The 20,459-nt window shown below is 37.7% G+C and overlaps 1 long non-coding RNA gene across 1 annotated transcript; it reads left to right on the top strand.

Annotated features, from left to right (window-relative positions):
• Nucleotides 1-1,066: 1,066 nt before the first annotated feature.
• Nucleotides 1,067-19,234, top strand: LOC121147407. Its single transcript, XR_005882379.1, has 3 exons — nt 1,067-1,079; nt 1,977-1,978; nt 19,149-19,234. It is a non-coding gene; the product is annotated as an uncharacterized LOC121147407 (long non-coding RNA).
• Nucleotides 19,235-20,459: the final 1,225 nt, after the last annotated feature.

Raw genomic sequence — 20,459 nt, forward strand, 5'->3', positions numbered from 1 at the left:
TATCTCCATAGGATCTGTGAGTTCACTTTCAGAATTAATCTTTTTGGCTCAGAGGTACACTTTCACTTGAAATTTATTCCAATGATGATGTACAGCATCTATTAATTTATTCCAATGATTAAGTACAGTGCTTATTAATCCTTAGAAACATGTATATTTGTATGTTTCCTGTACAAATGTATTTTTACTTGATACTTCTCCAAGTTTGAGCTTTCTTAGTTTATGACACATAGATGAAACACCAGTTTCACAGTTTTGTGATTTCCATTCTAGTTAGATTTTTTTTTAACAGCACTCAATTATGGACTTAAATGGCCAAAGGGGAAAGAAAAACAAATGAAAAGAAAACAATTTTACAAGTGATTTAATGATCTTATTGTACCTCATTATTGCTTGTTGTCTCCCACTGTTTATTGAATTGAAAAATCATGCTGAGTTTAGCGTCCAGTGGCCTAAACAAAATAGTTTTTAACACATTTATCCTTCTTCTTCCTAGGCCATTGGCAGCAATGAAAATAATAATTATTATCATCCATATAGTCTTTACATACCCTTTATGTAAACGCTATTTGCTTATGCTTTGAATACACTTTTTAATGAGGAACAGAACTATTTCTAACTAGTACAGTTAGAAATTAGAATACTCATTCCAAGAAATAAATTTGAGATAATTCTCAAAACTTCTATCTAAAAAAAGTCAACAGGAAACTTAAAAAATAATGATATTTTTAGATTGGCAGTGTCCCTTAGGTTATATAATTTCATTATTTATGCTTGAAAGGAATAGTAAAATATGGAATATACATTATCATGCAGCCTCACGCTACTTCAAACATCTGTAACTAAGAGTGAGTGATGGCAGAGATGCTGTTACATAATTATGTTAGAGAGTAATTTCATCGTTTATGTGTTTACTCGACATACATATCAGATATAGAGAAATGACTCTACTTACCAATTAAATATACAAAAATAGGGAAAAAAAGCAACAAACATAGGGGACAGGATGGTGACATAGCACACTTATTCTCCAGCCACAGGGCAGACATCCCATGTGTACAATATTTTGTGTCCTGGCTGTCCCATTTCTGATCTAGCTCCCTGGTTATGGCCTGGCTACATAGTGAAAAATGCACCACGTCTTTGGGAAACATGGAAGAAACTCCTGATTCCTGGCTTCCGATTGCCTCCAATCTGGCATTTGTCACCAGTTGGGTAGTGAATCTTTGAATGGAAGATGTCACTTCCCCATCTCTCCTTTTCTCTCTGCAAAACTGTGCCTTTCAACTAGAAATAACTATTTAAATTTTTTCCATAGGAGAAAATTAGTTTACACTTTGATCATTAGTAGTTTGAATTTAAATGTAATCATCAGCGTTAGTACTTCATTATTATAATTTGATACAAATAATATTAAACAGTATATTTAAAGTATTCTTACTTCAGTTCCTGTTATCTTGCAAAAGGCTTTTTATTTTTAAACTAATGTTCAAACCTTGTTTTCTCTTGATGTTAATAGGACGATTCTTGTTCTCCTGACTCAGTGCTTTAATTTAATTAAACACTCCTGCTGTTTGGGAATCATTATTCTCAAATTCTGTTTTTCACTAGAAAAAAAGGATTGCAGCATTTCCAGTCCTTTAGAGTATTGCCCATTGGGAAATCAGATCCCAGGGTCCCAGAAGCTATTAAATCTAAAAGTAGCTTGGCATTCATTCACCTTACAACTTTTACAAAATCGGTTCAGATTAAGCTGCATTTAAGCAATTTAGTGTAGTGATATCTTTTTATTAACACAGCTCTAAAATATGCTGAAACTACGTATATTTGCATATCCAACTGGCCTTAGGAGATTTTGATTGTTCTCTTGATTCGATGAGGTAATAAAGCTACAAATGACATATAAAAAACTACTAATGTGAACAAATGTTATAGCTCATTGATAATGTTTCCAGTTTTAACAATATTTACTGAAGAAGTCACAAAATCATCAGCTTAGGAATCATTGTTTATTTTGAAAACATTTATTTTTGTAAGTGTTCTCCTTAGCTTATTAAAATACCAGATCTATTTTAAGTGCAACATCATTGATTTGCACAATGTAGATGAGGATAATTATCATTGGCTGAAAAATACTCTGAAAACTTCCACATGCTGTACAAACTGCTGCTATCCAAACGTATGACAATGTTTCATGATGGTACATGATGCAATCACACGGTATCACAATCTATATTCATCAAAGATTTGTGAAAAAGCAGATTGTCCCTTTTGGGTTTTATCAGAGATAACTAGTAGTCTGTTATGAAAAATTAAGTAGCACCTTTTCCTGTTTCACACTTAGGCATTCCTTACAGGAATCAGTGCTGATCTCACCCATCCTCCTCAGGCTTGAGGTAAATGTGATTTGTTCTCAACAGAAACTACTCCTGTAGAGGCATTAAACAAAACTTAGCAAAGAAATTCACCAGTACATTTGTTCAAAATTTTAACATTATTTAGCATCTTATTCACTTTTTGGCTATATTATGGGAGTTATAATATAGATATCACTCTCCTATATTGTCTCCATCTCTGTTCTATGTCGTTTATTCTAAAACATATATGAATGTATGTGGGGCCCAGCGCGGTGGCGCAAGTGGTTAAGTCCTCGCCTTGCATGCCCAGGATTCCATATGGGCGCCGGTTCTATCCCCGCAGCCCCGCTTCCCTTCCAGCTCCCTGCCTGTGGCCTGGGAAAGCAGTCGAGGACAGCCCAAAGCTTTGGGACCCTGCACCAGCGTGGGAGACCCGGAAGAGGCTCCTGGCTTTGGATGGGCATAGCATTGGCCATTGTGCTCACTTGGGAAGTGAATCATGGGACGGAAGATCTTCCTCTCTGTCTCTCCTCTCTGTATATCCGCCTTTCCAATAAAAAAATAAAAATAAAATAAATCTTAAAAAACATATATGAATGTATGCAAAAGGATATAAAAGCTTAATATTATCTAGATGGTATGAAGTTTTACAGTGAGAAAGATGGACTTTTTGAGGTATTTATTTGATCAGAGGCAGAGATGATTGTCTGTTGGTTCCCAATTTCTTCCTATAGTGCGTATTGCAAAAGGCTGATATCCGGAACCTGGAACCTGGTTCTCCAAGTGAGTAGAAAGGATTCAACTACTGGAGCCATCAACTTCCTAGGATTTGTGTTAACAGTGCATTGGACTCAGCAGCAAAGCCAGGGCATGGACCTGGTGCTGCATCCCAATCTGGAATGAAAGTATCCCAAGTTTGTCTTAACCACTGTGCAAAACAAACACCCCTGCCTTGGCAATTTTGACTTTGATACAAGAGACTTGTTTGTGAAGTGCTTTGTGTGCAGAAAGCCCTACCTTGAATTTTGTTAAGCAAATTGTTAAACAGTGAGCCAGTGAAACAGTACAATTAAAAGCCTAAACATTATGCTTACCAACGGCATTTTCCAATTAAATTAAATTGCATGTGTTGGTTAAGAAATAGATTAAGTGAAGCTATCTCCTTGAAGACTCACTGTTTTGGGAATCTGGGTGTGAGGAGTTAGCCTGCTATCTGGGAGGAGAAGGAAGTCTTTCCCGTGTTTTCTAATATGAATAACAATAGTAATAATAATGCATTGTTAAGCAGCGTAGTTATTGGAAGTGGTATATACGTCAAATGCTCAGCAACGTTTAGTGATGAATTACTTCGGGTGGACAGGTGTGATGGATGCTTGTTAAGCTGTCAAAATTGCTTACAGCTTGTGGCTGCACAGGGCACTACCATCCCTCGTGTAGCCACAGAGGGCGCTACCATTCCTCGGGCCCTAACTTGCTTCGCAGATACTTCATGGACATAGAGAGTTCAAAACATAAAAGTTCTTAAGATTTACCTGTTACCTTATGTTCTGTAAATTTGGCCTAACCAGAGAAACAGAAAATGTAAATTGCATTGAATGTGTAGTTTAGCAAGTTTGGACAAAGCGATTTATAAATGTATGGCATCAGATCAGTACATTAAAATGACAACAAATCGTGGGAAACAAAAGATTGTTTCCAATCTGTTCCTAGTAGAGTGTGTCAATAAAAGGTGTCAGACTTGGTAGGAGAATTTTCTGTTGTAGCACAAAGAGCCATATCTCTCTCAAAATTTAAGCTTCTAATTTTTATTGTTTTAAAACAAAATTTATAAAATAATGAAAACATTTCATCCTCATGACAGAAGGAATGTTTGACAGTTTAAAAAAGTTGGTGCTTTACTGTATTTGAGATTATATGGTAAAGCAATTAAATGACTCTTCTTTAAAATCGGAAAAAAATACAAACAATAACTTTTCAAATATTTAAACATATGCTTATTGTCAGGACTGTCAAAACCAAGAGATACAGCAGGGAATAAATGTATATTTTTAGTTTCATATTTAAATTTCAAAATTTCATGAAAAACAGAATTAAAAATGGGAATTAAGATTTGGACATTAAAAGGCATAGAATTAAATTATTAGTACCATATTTTAATATTTCTCTTGTTTTCCTTTGATCATTATAATTCATGAATGCTATCTATGAGTAAATGAATCTCATTTATTTGTATGAATGTCACATTAACCATAAACAAAATTAAAGAAAAGAAGGCTTAAAATTTTAGAAATAAAACAGTGAGAAAATATTCTGGTTAAGTTTTTGAATTGATTTTGGATTCTAGAATGGAAATGGGGTAATATTTATTGGATTTCTTCCAGGACATCAATCTCTAAAAGCTGGTATAAAACGACCTTGCACGAAGTGTGACTTCAGTTTTGATCAATTCGTATGATAAAGACTTCAGAATTCAATCAGTTTTTTCAAATGTCCCCATGTCTTACTGGATTCTGAAGTTCGCATGGCCAAATCAGAATTCTTGAATTGATGCTGTTCTAAATTTCTTTCTCTCCTGGTTTATACCATCTTTTTAGAGAGTATCATGATTTACTCAACATTTAATCAATTCTTGATTATTCCCTCTTAAGTAGTGACTGGGCCTTCAGGTTCCACTGTCATCCATGAGCTAATGATGAGGGCAATGGCTTTCTATTTCACCTGCCCTTATATTTTCTTTGCATCATGTGCTAATTTTCCCATATTATGATTCAACAAGAAGTTGCTCATCAGATTGTCAGTGTCCAGAATTAGGAACTGATATATTTCCACTCAGTATAAAATGGGCAACTGCAAGTGTTCTCTTATAGCACAAAACAGGCAAGGAGCAATGCAAGGGCCTTGCCCTAACAGGCTACACTTGTTTTACATTCAGGTGTATGTGAATATATCTCAAGTTTTTAGACCATGTATTATATGAATATGTTTGAGAACATAGCTTGTGAAAGTGAATGGTTTTCTATTATTAACTGACTCGGTCTTGATTATGTGACAGATATGAATTCTTATCCTAGTTCTACTGAATCTCACTTTTGCTTTTCTGTTAGCTTGATAATGAATAAATCTCTAGTTTTCAAAACAAAGTATAAATTTGATGTTGCAGACTGACTCAACCACGATGTAAGTTTTCAAACAATATGGATTGCTGGTAAAGAGTTCAGCACCAGGATATTAAGGATAAAATTTAGAGAGCATATTTAGAGGATATATATGAAAATGATTATTCAATCTTTTGAACTACTTTCTGTCTAGAATCTCAACACTGTTTTGTGACTTTGGATAATAGTTTTTACATTATTTTCCAAGTAATGTGTACATTACATATATATGTGTGTGTGATTGTATTTAACTATGATGAAAGTATCAAAATCATTTTAACTTTTCCAGTATCGCTCAGAGAAAGACAGAGGACTGCAGAATGGCTTTTTGGAATATGTAAATCATGAATCGCATTTATTATGAAGTGTTTTGGTGATAAGAGTATAACGGAGCACAGATAGAAACACATCATCTCACAAAACCCAGATATAAGTATCAGCACATCTATATCAATGGAAACAGATAGAAAATCTACAGGCTCGGCAGGCCTCGTTTTTCTAATTGGAGAGTGGGACCGATCTTCAATCAAGAGGACAACACAAACTGTAGGGTCTAATTAGCCTTTTTAAAATGGGAAATGCCAGTTGTATGAGAGATTGAAAGAACTGATGTAATAAAGAAGGCCCAGAAACATGGACAGCAGCCACTCTGTGCAGGACAGACAGCTGGGTGCATTCAGTTTTTGTTCCATCCAGGATTCCCAGTAATCAGAACTGCCTGCAACCTCAACATGCAAGATCACTAGAAAGAGAAGATAAAAGATCAGACCATACTTATGCCTTGTGTATTAGATGGGATCTGTGAAAAAAGAATATTTAAACGCTTGAATATCAATGACTTTTAGGGTTTCCATTGCTTTCCTGTGCTAGAATAGTAGAGTTTTACATTGGAATTCTTTGTAAGGAGAACTTTGGATAGTCTAAGATTTTAAAGTAATTATAAGGATCATATAAAGATCTTATAAGGTAATTAATTAGCCTGTTACTACTTCACAAATGTTAGCATAAGGCACAATTTCCCAGGTTAGAGTCAAGGAGCTAATTTCTCATGGAAAAAGCAACAGAGATCCAAATGCATTCTTTCAGGGCTCTTTGTTCCTGACTTTCTTTAGTGCCACTCAGAGAAGGAAGAAAAGAGGCTTCCATACGCATCAGGTTGCAATATAGGAATGAAGCATATTTAGGAGACTTGATGTTTTACAATGTGCCGAATCAAACATGTTCTCAGCCTGGGGGAACACACAAGCATTTCCTCTGTGTAGTAGACAGCAAATATAATTTCAAAAACAAAAACAAAAATACAAACAGTTCAAGCTATAAACAAATACGTCCTTGCTTCTTTGGAAGAATAACTTGTGAGAATCTCAGGACCCAGTGCGTTTCCTCTGCTGGTATTTGACACTCACTGGCATCTGTGAAATACAACTCTCATTCAACTTACAAGAAATCTTGCTAGCCCTAGGGAGCGTGAACTGAAAATTCAGGTTGAATCGTCTTTAATCGCCACTTACAAAACAAAATGTTATGTGTAAACAAAAATAAATAAAAAAATTTGAAAACACATTTCAGAATGAAACATTGATTTCTATATTGGAATAGAATATCTGGAAACACTTAGCCAAATGCATTTTTGTAATATTATTAATCTCATCAAAAATGAAGATTTTTTCAGTAGTCTTTTCAGAGAGCCATTGCAATCTTACACAAATACTATGGCATTTCATTTTTAGGACTTGGTCTCAGCGTCAGTTTTTAAACAACTCTAAGATGGCTACACAAACGTTTGCATGCACACAGAAAGAAATATTAGCCACATCATAACGTTTTCCCATAAGTAAGAATTTAGAAGTCAGACTTTCCTAACTCTTCCCACTTAAAGGCTTACACAGTCTACCAAAAACTGAATAGGACAAATACTATTGACATAGAAGTATTTTAACAGCAAAACAAAGTGAGTGAGATGGCTCCAATTTTTGGCTGTTGAGAATAGTGCTGCTGTATATGTTCAGATAAAAAAAAAAAAAAACTTGCTGCTCATTTTTATTTTTATTGTACTGGGAGAGCTACTGGGATGTATGACTGCCGATCATTCAAATATCCGAGGATTATAGGGCTGATGTCGGGCATGGCGGTTAAAGCTGGCTATGCATGCAAGTGCTGGATTGTATTCTAGCTACTCCATGTCCAATCTTGGCTTGCTTCGAATGGCCTGGGAAAGCCTGGAGGATGGCTGGTGTGTGGGCACACGCACTCATGTGGAAGACACAGATGAAGTTCTTGGTCACTGGGTTTAGACTGAGAGGAGTTGTTGCTATCTGGGGAGTTTACCAGTGCATGGAACATACTTCTCTCTCTTTCTCAATTTCTTTCTTTGAAATAAATCACTACTACTAAATAAATATTTGGTAGATTTTCAGTCCTTTAAAGCAGTGGTATCATTTCACACACCCTTAGCAGTGTGGGAAAGCGTTGATTATCCAACGCTTTAATAACACTTGTTCTACATCATTTAGATTTCAGCGACGAAAGTGGGCACTGCTATCTCGTGTTTTCATCTGCATTTCTTTGATAATTAAGGGTATCAAGGGTCAATTTAATTTGCTAATCGATCATTTCTATATACTTGAGCACACATGTGTCTAATTCATATATATATTAACATGTCTTATGACTATGTATACATATGCATGAGAATATATATGAATATATATGAAATATTTATGTTTATAATGTTCTTTCGGCTAAACTCTGCAGAATATATGAAACTGGCTGTCTGTTAAGAAACACCTTCTTTTCAGGAAAAGCTAAGAAAATATGCAAATATGCTGTGGCTGTCTTCACCAGCAGCTCGATCCACAGGAGAATCCCGCAGTCTCATGACTCAGGGTCCCATTTAGGGAGCTGACTGTGGTCGAAGCAGCTACGTTGTTTTGAGAAATGATTACAGGGTTAGGGTTCCGTGGTAAAGCTGTTGCGGAACTCCGTTCTGCATTTTGGGAGAAGGGGCAGTTTTGCTGCTACCAGAAGCCAGCAGAGCCAGATAGAGGACACGTTCCAGGGTGGACAACAGAAAGCCTGTGCTGTGTGACTGGGCAAGTCCTGGGTATAAGCCCCAGAGCTGTGCTCACTCCCTTTGACACATTCATGGGAGTTTGACACGGCTTCTTGGAGCTAGCAGCAGAAGCAGCCAGAAAAATGTCAAGAGGCTCATTCCTGGGAACGCGCCCTCGGCACTCCCTCCTTCGCTGCCAGCGCTGGGACTCCACAGCATGGGCCTCAGAACACTTACATCGCGCTTGGGCACTGGGGGAAGTTCCATTTGCCTTGAAGATTTAGAATCGTTCAGAACAACCGCTGGCATAACTCACACTCAGGGCAGTGTCTGCCGAACTCTGCTCATACGTCTCTGCTTCAGACAGGTGATTTCTAGCAGCCCCAACATAACAGAACTTAGGAGACTTGAGCAATCACCACACTGGGTCCGATAGCTTCCGGGCTGCAACAGCTGTTGATGATTTTCTCAAGCGCGGTGGGACCTTACTTGTGACAATCGGATAAGTGCCTTCATGCTTTACATTGCTCTGGATCCATCCCTGCCAGGGTTGTATCCCTCAGTATTTCATACACTCTTTAGGATTCCAGCAAGGCAGGTGCCCAGCAATTTTTCCCTCTTCTGAAACTGGTGTTTTGGGTGCTCTTGGCCTCTGCGATAGTCACACTCTCCCAGGAGAACCTGGGAGGAATTTAAATTATTTCACACTGAACTTTTAGTTCAGCTATCAGTAGTGCAAATTCTAACACAATTTGGATTTGCACTGAAGGATAAAGGGATGGCTGCCTCAGTGTACCTCAGCATCAAGAAAAAGGGCACCCTAATCCAGTGTGGTGGTGATGTCAACTTGCACTGACCTTGTGGAGGACAGGTTGGTGATTTCTCAAAGATCTGAATATATGTCTACCATCATATGCAACCATTTAGCTCCTGGGCATTATCCAACAAGATGAGATGGAATCATCCTGGTGAGGGAGTTGTGTTCGCACTCATGCTCATTGCAGCTCAACGCACAGTAACTGAACAGGAGAAGCTGTCCAGATATTCATCAATGGATGGCTGGAGTTTTTTTAAATGCCTATATGAACTATGCAATACTACTCAGCTCAAAATAGAATGGAGTTTAAAGTGCACTAGAAAGCTGTAGTAATTCAAGCAGCGTAGAACTGCCATAAGGACTGACATAAAGAAGACTGGAAGAGCCCAGGAAGCAACATACACATGGAGTCAACTGAGTTTTCAGAATCCTGTGTATGTGCAGTGCTGAAGGAATGCTTTAATTAATGGTGCTGGAAAATTTGGACAGATTTATATGTATAAGAATTAAATTAAATCTCTATGTTTCACCATATTAAAAAAGAAACAAGATTAATTATAACCTCAACTTTATGACTTGATATTAAGAAATGCTGTAAGAAGTGCAGGGGAGAAGCATGAAGGCAGTTGTGCAGCTGGTGAATTCTTGAACAAGAATGTCAAAAGCAAGGGCACAAGAGCAAAGTTAGCTAAATGAGATTATATCAAGCTCAGAAGCTTCTTCACTGCAAATAGACAGTAGAGTGCAGAGACATCAACAAAATCAAATAACATGTTTTTAAACTTCCTGTCTGATGAAAGTTTAGCATCCAGACTAGGATAGCATCACAGCAAGTTCTGGAACCAAAATATCTAGGGCAAAGTAACCAAATGACTGTGGCTACAACATGAATTACTCTACAAATCCAAGCTACTCCGGCTGGCGAGGTGACCTAGCAGCTAAAGTCCTCGCCTTGAACACGCCCAGATCCCGTATGGACACTGCTTCTAATCCCACAGTCCCCGCTTCACATCCAGCTCCCTGCTTGTGACCTGGGACAGCAGTCGAGGACAGCCCAAAGTCTTAGGATTCTGGAACTATATGGGAGACCTGGAAGAACTCACGACTCCTGGCTTTAGATCACGCAACACTGGCTGTTATGGTCACTTGGGGAGTGAACTATCGGATGGAAGATCTTCCTCTCTGTCTCTCCTCCTCTCTGTATATCTGACTTTGTGATAAAAATAAAATAAAATAAATCTAAAAAAAAGTCAAGCTCTTCCAGTTAGGTATTTTTTAAGGAGTAGTTTACCAGGCCATGGTCTGATATTTATATTGACGTCAAGAGGCAAAGAAGACTAGAGCAAGCTTTCCACATACCAGCTATGAGTATTTGCACGTATATCATAACTTCTCTGTAGCATATGCAGTATAATGTGACACATCTTCACAAAGCTCATGTAACATACATAGTTCTGTTGTAACTTTTACATAAACACATAGGAACACTCTTGAAAAAAATACATGTAGGGCCCGGCATGGTGGCGCAAGTGGTTAAAGGTCCTCGCCTAGCACGCCCAGGATCCCATATGGGCGCCGGTTCTATCCCTGCAGCCCCGCTTCCCATCCAGCTCCCTGCCTGTGGCCCGGTAAAGCAGTCGAGGACGGCCCAAAGCTTTGGGACCCTGCACCCGCGTGGGAGACCCGGAAGAGGCTCCTGGCTTCGGATCGGCATATTATCGGCCGTTGCTCTCACTTGGGGAGTGAATCATCGGACGGAAGATCTTCCTCTCTGTCTCTCCTCTCTGTATATCCGCCTTTCCAATGAAAAATAATAACAAATAAATCTTTAAAAAAAAAAAAGAAAAAAAAAACATGTAAAGTGCAGTATATGCACGGCATTTTCCAAAAATCAGCTTTGGTCTCAAAATCTTGAATTTAGTATCTCACCTGATTCTTCAGATAGTTTTCAAGTGGAATAATAAATATAACTATATATTTTACATAAACAAACTGGAAGGACTTTAAAACAATCAACTCTGAAGTTCTGCCTTGAATTCCCATGAAGATAATATTTTAAGTAAATCCTGAGTACTGTACTGATTTTGGAACTTAGGTGTAAATGAAAATAGAACTAATTGAGTGTGAATATTTCATTTAGGAAATTACACACAACATCTAATCAGCAAGCAGTTGAGATTGACTCTACACCTGTAACTATAGTCATTACAGGTATATATTTGTTCAAGTAATGGTAAACATTTGATTACTTAGTTGAAAACTATATGACAATTGAGTTTCTACCTTTTTCATTTACAAATTTTCCATGCCACAAAATATAACACTGTATGGCGTGAACACTGAATTAAAATTTTAGACTGCAAAACGAAACTTAAGAAGCAGCAGAAAACAAGGAATACCAAATGGTTTTGTTGCTGATCACAAAGAGTTTGCCACAGATCTTTGATTTCTGCCTCAAGGTAATTTTTAAATCGATACACAGTTCTTTCTTTTTACACTTTCAAAATGTGTTTGAACACCCCTTGTGTGCACAAATTTTAACTTTTTTTCTCCTAAGGTTAGTCCATTATAGGTTCTGTTTTCCATGGAATTTTTAAGTTCTCTCATGCATCTTGGTTGGTTAATTCAGTGATGATAGTCTCCTTAAAAGGAAAAATGACAATGAGAGAGTTGGAGACAGATTTCGTGTCTCAGGTTTCATTGTTCAAATGCTTCCAACAGCGGGGACTGGCCAACCCCAACATATGAGCCTCTTGGAGCCCACAAGGGATTCCCATCAGCGTGGCAGGCATCCAGATCACACAGAGGGGAATGATAGCAGCAAGCTGGTTTTGAAATGAACTTGTCCCACACACTAATTTGGATAATGGACATCCCAAACAGTAGCTTAACTCACTGTGTCAGAATTCCCACACTCTACATTGGTACTCTTCACAGAAAAATACCTTGCCGTTCACTCACACACCATGATTTTGCTATTTCAGATGAACTCATGTACATTTTCTTTAACACAAGAAGGAAAATGATGGATGATTTCTTTCACGTATCGGAATAAGGTTGAACAAACAAGTTTAGATGCAAAGCAGCTGGTATTCAAATGAAAAATAATCTATGCTCCATGTTAAAATATTCATTTAAGATTCATAGATTATAAAATCATCATCCATTCCATACAGAGTGAAAAATGATTACCAAGACAAAACTGCTTTACGATAAGTCATCTAGTGGCAAGCACAATTTGCAGAGGAAGCAAGAGACTTCTGTAGGGCACAGTGGGAAGGTAGAGCTATTCATTAATTTGCAAAAAGGCATAGATAATTTAAAACCATGCTCCATAGAAAGCACTTTAGAATCACAGAGGCCCCTCACTTCTTAGTTATCACACTCAAGGTTAGTTGATGAAACTGTTAAGGGAATCCATTGCATCATTTATCAAAAGCATTCTAAAAAATCTGTTTTAGTTACCTGAAATGAAAATATAAAATTAAATTCTCTTTGTATTTGCAGACAATAATTTCTCTGCATCTTACACAGAATATTTTATTACAGGATTTTATGAACATGCATTTGTGTAATGTAAAATGATTCTTCATGTTTTCATGTTTGACATGGGAGGGAAATATACCAACTTTGATATTGCCCTGCCTATTATTAATGAATATCCCAGGCTTCTTACACTGTTTATCAAGGACTGTTATATTAAAACAATTCCATGTTTCCTTAGGACTTGATTGACAGTTTCATAATGTGCCAGTACTAATGAACAGATAGAATAGAAGTACCTATATTAATAGTCTTTCTGTTAATTCTCCAAATTTTCCTACATTAATTTGGAAAGAACAGTATGTCATACATTTGTGACTTGAATAACTGGGATTTAAACTGAAATATAACACAGATTTCACTAAACTGTTAAATGGCTGCTAAACTGAACTCATGATGAAGTCTCTAAGCTAAAAATTACATACCTATTAATGGTTTGGGGCATGGCATTTTAGAAAAAGCTAACAAAAATTATCTTTTGATTCATACTCATTATTCCCAAAAATATAAATCCGTATTTGGTAGTATATAACTCATTAATAAAATGTGAAAAATAAAACACATACTGAACTAAAATGGGCTTTTAAAAATATTTTATTTGAAGATCAGTTTAAACCTTCTTTAAGTCGACGTTGAGTTTGATGTCAGTCATGACTTCTGCAGCACCGCCGTTCCAGCTGGCTCTCCCTGAAGACTGTGATCAACTGAATGATTTGTCTTTCCCTAATGAATTGTGTTCTTCTCCACCCCTGTGCTAAACTCTGCTTAGGACTTGTGACTCTTCCTGCTCACTTCCTTCATGGGAAGTCTTGTGTGGGTATCTATAAGACTTCATCAACGGCCCCACTTCCAGGATTCCAGGTCTGCTAGAATGTGGTAATCACAACACACATAATTTGATGCGCCATGTTTGTCCTTTCCATTGATTCCTGGGGTTGCTGTCCTGTGCTCACAGCCAAGCAAAATACCCAGAAGAAAGTATTTGCCTAATAAATATTTTCAGAAGAAATGTTCATAATTAATTGAATGACATAATAAGATTTCAGGTTTCAAATTAACTTTAGGATTTCAAGTTACTTTATTTATATCCAGAAAATTGCATCTGCTAACTGTAATATTATTTTATTAGAAATACATAATAATAAAATATATGGAAAAATACTAAGAAAGAAACTAAGTAGAATTTCTTCATGTTTAAGCAATGGATTTTAGATTTTCATTTTTCTTTGTGTTCCCTAAGTCCAAGAGGTACATAATTCAATGTATGTTAATTAGTATTTTTTTTGCAGTGGTATTTCTGCTGGTGTTTTTTTGTGATCTAAACTATTTGTGCTTCAAATCAGTATTAAGCTGTAAAATGTGAACAGTAAGCAAATTACTCCCACAACTGCAGTGAAATTATCTACTATTTGATTTAGACAATATCATGAAAGACAAACCATTCAGGTGGAAATAATTAATTAGCACATAGCTTCTATACTATTGTCAGAGAAGAACTGATGTTTGAAAGAAACTGAACAGAAGAAAATATCTCAAGTAATTTTTGGCTTTATAGAAATACATAATATTGTACACTTGTTCTAATTGTATCCCACAGATCTTTCAGTGAAGAATATTTATTTATTTATTTATTTTAATTTTTTTTTAGGCATGCATTTTCCATATTGCTTTTTTTTTTATAAAATTTTATTTTGACATTCTTTACATAGTTAATTAGGGTAAGAAGGTTCAAGGGCTACAGGAAAGTGGATAATACTAGTATGTTTTCCATATTGTTACCTTCATGTTTAAAGGCGGGTATTAAGGGAGAAGGCCCACCCAATTTCCCACCCTACCCAGGTCCCAGATGTAGGGCATGCTCTGAGGTTCTTGCTCAAGTGGTTTTGATATTGCAACAGTTATGAATTGCTGTCAATCTTGCCACTCCAAGCACTATGAGGTCTTTGAAAAATCCACTGATTGACCTAGTCCATCATAGCTGAGATGGTTGGTTGATCTGTTCTGTCTTCTCTCTTTTCTTGGTTAGGGTTCTGAGTCCAGCATTTAGATTAGGAAGATCTCCAAAGAAACTTCTTGTATGTGCTAACTAGTACAGGGCCTGGCACTGTCCATGGCTCCAATCAGCCATGGTGCAATCAGGTGGTTGCAATTGCTGGGTTGGTTCTGTTTTCACTCCCAACTTCCACTGGAACCAATGGGTGTTGCAGTCCAGCCTGGTTCTGCCCAGCACATACTTGGCCCTCACATAAACCAGTGGGAGCTGCAGCCTAGTTGGAGCGACCCACAATAACCCCCACCAGGCCCACTCCCTACCCTGGTTTGCCAGTAAGTGTAGCAGTAATCCAGTCTGTCCCACACCCCATCCCACCCCAGCCGCTATCTTAGTTTTATGTCGTCCTGTGGAAGTGGTAACCCAAGAGGGATGAGCCCACTATTTCCCTCCCAGGCCTCTCCCACTCCCAGATTCCAGCTGATGCTGTGTCTAAGCCCAAACAACCCTCGCCCACTTTAATTTTGTTTGCACCAGTAGGAATAATCCGCCCAGCCCGGCTTTTCCCTGATCTAGTCCACATGAGGCACGCAGGTGTGGTAGCTCTGCCCAGTCTGGTCTGCCCCCATCCCAGTGAAGAATATTTAATATTTAATATTTAATAATGTACTAAACAACAAAGAATAGTTTAGAAAGCATTTGAAATTAGAAGTTTCTTTTTCAAAAATTCACCTTATTTAAAGAGTAACTTTATTGCATTTGTAAATCCAGCATTTCATTAAAAGCGATTATTTCCATGTTATATCATTCTAAACTCTGACCCTCAGACTAACATTTCTTATTTAACGAAAAGTCATCTCTCCATTCTGTTTCTGAAGAATATAAGACTTCAAGAAGTATTGTAAATGCCGAGAGTGGGCAAAATAAACATAAGCATGCAATGCGTGGCTGTTACTTACCAACTGATATTTCATGTTTCCTATATGCTGGAGGATAGAGTAGACTTTGGGCATATAACATTCAATAGTATATATATGTAGATTTTTTTTATTTCAAAAAGTACATTAATGATGATTTAAGTTCTCACATTGAATCTATGTTCCTTTGTGTTTAAACAGGTTCATTCACACCATTGAAAGGCACAGTGACATAAAGAGAGGGAAGCAGAGAGGGCTAAGGATATCTTCTGCCCATGTAACTTCAGGATGGTGCCCCCTGCCCAAGAACCGAGGCTGGTCCAATCTGAATCTAAGCCGGGTGTGTGTGGGAGAACCAGACAGTCAGCTCCTTGGCTCGTCATCTGCTGCCTCTCAGCCCATTGCCAGGGAGCTTGCTTAGAAGTGTATTAACTGGGACTTGAGCTGGCACTCCATGATAGGATGCAAGTCTTTCAATGGGAGGTTAAATCACATGCCACAAAACCCAATGCCTATGTGCCTCTAGTCAAGGTAATAGGTTCAAGTCCTGTCTCGGTTTATTCTTCCAACACTCTGATGCTGTTCTTCCTGAAGGCAGCAGGAAGAACAGCACAGTCAGACTGCTCATTACCAAATGGATAACCTGGTCTCCTGGCTCCTGGCTTCGGATTAGCTTAGCCCCAGGGATTTGGAGTTTTGGAGGAGTGAACCATCTGATGAAATCAATTTTTCTCTCTTTTTCCGTCTATTTTTGAAATAAAAATACACATAGAAAATTTATTTTAAAAATCATTTCTGTTTTAGTCTCTACAAAATGGAAATGTTACTTCATATTTGACAATGAGGCTTGCCTAAGCAAAATGCTAACTAGCATCAAAAGTAAAAATAACGCTTATGATTACTAGACAACACACATGCAGATCCTGTTCCACGTGCTTTGTATAATATACTACGGAATTTTCGGAATCATCTTAAAAGGCAGCAAATATCCACAAATACTGAACACATAAAACACAGCAATACAAAATATTTCTGTCTTAGCTTTTTTGAATGTGTGAATAGAAGCATTCAAAGAAGAACTTAGGAAACAGAGCAGTCTGGTTTATGCCACATGTCGATTTTTGAAGCTTTATGTAGGTTGTGTACCTAACTACTTACGACATGAAATATATTCTAATTGCAGAAATTGCATTTGACAATTGGCATAGCCTGAACTGATTATCAAATAGTATTTCAAAATCAATTGTTAAGACTGCAAAGGCAAGAATTTAATTATTTGTATATTCAAGAGAAGATTTAGATTTTCAAACTTATTAGTATTGTTTTACTTATTCCATTGCAGGTATACGATCATTATACGAAGTCTAACTTGATTTTGGGAGTGACAACATTTATCTCTGCCAGAAACCAAACAAATGTACAAACAGTAGAATTTGTAAGGGCTGGAAATTACAAAGCTTTAGTAGATAGTACATCACCTCTGGGCCTGAGACCACAGACAGATCCACGTTATCTCCATGCCGTCACTGGTCTGTGCCCTGTGGAGAATCTCCCTGTCCTCCCACTGGGAATAGTTATCCAGCTGGATAAACGAACGTGGTGTCTACAAAAGCTTCAAGACAAATCTCTGCTAATGATGTAACAAAGATTTTAATTGACCCTGCTTTGCTACTCATTAGCTATGAATTACTGAGATGCTTTCAGATACATCTGTCTATACAATCATTATTTTGGTGTGAGTTCATTTTTAGTTAATGTAGCCTGAAATGTGATTTAATTTCACTGCTAAGATTTCGGGGAAAATTCCCCAAATTGCTTGGCAAATGGAGTGAGTCTCCATAAGGTTATAAACTTGATAATATGATATGAAAAGTAGAAAAATTGATAATTACAAAGTTTTAAATTACTCTAAAAATCATAGATGCCATATGGTGGCATTCTTCATTTTCACTGCAAATGCAATTATGTATTTGATCTCAAATGAATTTGTTGAAATTTTTCATTTGTGGGTGTATGTGAAATAATGCTAACTTGGGAGAGAATGGCTGGATATACAACAAGGTCGGACTTTGTACATTCTGAAGCACTACTTATAAAGCCACGTTACTTTCCTCGGAAATTATTTGGAAAAATTTTAACTGTGATTCTGATACTCAGATTGTGATGTGAAACTATTCTATGAATGTTCTTGTCATGAGGCATTATCCACGTAAAATATCTGTCTGAAACTACATTGCAGTTCATAACGTTTTCATAGGATATTAGGGATAATACATTCTGCTTAAATGAGTTTTAAGAAGAACAGATGTGATTTGATGAGGAACAGACAGACTGAATTACTGAATCAAAGATTGATTAGTGGGTGAGGGCAAATATGAAGATGAGAAAATTCAGTGGAACAAAATGTGACACAGAAATAAATCCTAACAAATGTTATTGCTTAAGTTAGGTTCACTTCTAATTTTTAACATATTGTTTACCCAATACTATGTCAATTAATTCCATAATGTTGTATATTGATACTGAGGCCTTGTTGGGGCTTTTAACTGACCGGATCTTTACTCTGTTAGACCTATCTTCAGACCATAGAAGGTCTCCCCAAGAGGCCACTGAACTTATCTGGACAATAAGACGCTGAACTTTATGCTAGGCAAGTGTTTGCAAGCAATGAATCTCAACTGAACTTGAACTATGGTTATGCAACAAGGTGGAGGAATCCACCATGGGGGGGAGGGGTATAGGAGGGGTGGGGGGAATCCCCAGCGCCTATAAAACTGTACTACATAATACAATGTAAGCAACAATAAAAAAAAAATTCTAATTATAATATGTTAAACTTAATACCTTAGGGTCAATCTAGGATATTTATAAAATGCTGTACCAGCATCTGCCAGCTGATTCTGTAGCAAAGCCCAACCAACCCTTATCCACTCTGAACTGTGCTTGTACCAGTAGGAACATCAGCCCAGCCTGGCTTTTCCCTGATATAGCTCACCTGAGGCCCACAGGTGTTGTAGCTCTGCCTGGTCCCCCCACATTCCCCCTACCAGCTTTGCCCCCACCCACCCCATTCCTCACACGTGCTGGTTGGATGCTGCAGCCCAGTCTGGCATGGCCCCTCGCCTCAACATTTTCCAGTGGCTGCTGTAGCCTGGCCCAGCCCAGCCCTCCCCCAATTCCAGCAGACACTGACGGGGTTACAGCCCAGCCAAGCCCAGCAGCCTACCACAACTCTTGAGCTAACAAGCAGGACTAGTTTTTCCACACATCCCCCACAGAATCTATCCCTAAACATGGTTCTCTCGTATGTTGCTTAGTTTCATGGCCCTGCCTAATGTGACCCATCCCCTGATCCAACATTCTGTCAGATACTAGGATCTGGCCCTGCTAGACAAGTCCCCAGCCTTAGCTCTCACTTGCACTGGCGTGTGGTGGTCAGCATTGTTTGATGGTAACAAGTTCTACACAGGACTCACAAGTGGGCTGGTATATCAATCTGACCCAAACAAATTGTCCGGTCTCTCTCCTCCAAACCACCAGGTCTCAGTACCCTGGCTTAGCTTCAAGCAAAAGTTACCCTGTGTTAGGAGATCCTCAGGATTGATTCCTCACCTACACGGATAGTGGCCTCAACATGAACATATTTAGGCAGCAATTGCATGAGTTTGTAGTGGTTCCAAGCATGGCCCCAAGCATGGAGTCTGACCTGACCTTGGTGCTCCTAGCAGCTGGTGGCTGCTGGACATTCTTTGTACCCAGGCCCCAAGGTCTCACTTCCATTTTTTTTACTATTATCATTTTATACTAAAGCTCCATACACTCTGGGATTTCCCTCATCACCTCCCCAAATCTCCTCCTCCCACTAATTTCCCCTATAGTAATGCAATAGAATGGTGCTTCATAACCAGTCATAAAAACATCATTGTGGGCATGGAATATTTAACAGTTTCAGTGAGAATCCATTCTTGATCTGGAAGTAGAGATGTACACTGCACTGTATCCTCACATGTGAATATGATTTACTATACATTCCATTAAATGAAAAGACACAATACAAAATCAACAACGGGAAGAAAAATAGAAATTTACAACTCCATGAAGTTGCTACCCAAAGCCCAATGTGTCGCTGAGGAAATTAAATAGAAACTCAATGAGTTTTTTGAAGAAAATTATACTACTGTCTTCTATGAGTCAGTGAAGAATTTAATATAAGAAAAGGAACTGTTTTTGAAAATATGAAAATAAAAACAAACATCAAAATCCATGAGATATAGTTTTGTTGATCTTTCTTGGTGATGTATGTCTCCCTTAGGCAACTGATAGATGGAATTTGCTTCTTACCCCTTTATAGCAAGAAATATCTTCCAATTCTGAGATTCTTTCTTCTGCCTCATTCATTCTATGATGGAGCCTTTGCACAAAATTTTTTATTTTGCTCTATTGTGAACTTCATTTCTAGCAATTCAGTTTGATTTTGTTTCATTGTTGCAAATTCTGGGGTGACAGACTCCTTAAATTCCTTGGATTTCTGGATGTGCTTTTCCCTGTTGATAACAAACCTCATTACTACTTGTCGAAATTCTATATCCTCCATTTCCTTGATTTATTCCTCAGTTAACTCTGAAGTT

The sequence above is a fragment of the Ochotona curzoniae genome, unplaced genomic scaffold (assembly GCF_017591425.1).
Source record: "Ochotona curzoniae isolate NIBS_2020 unplaced genomic scaffold, NIBS_Ocur_1.0 scaffold_4506, whole genome shotgun sequence".
Classification (NCBI taxonomy): domain Eukaryota; kingdom Metazoa; phylum Chordata; class Mammalia; order Lagomorpha; family Ochotonidae; genus Ochotona; species Ochotona curzoniae.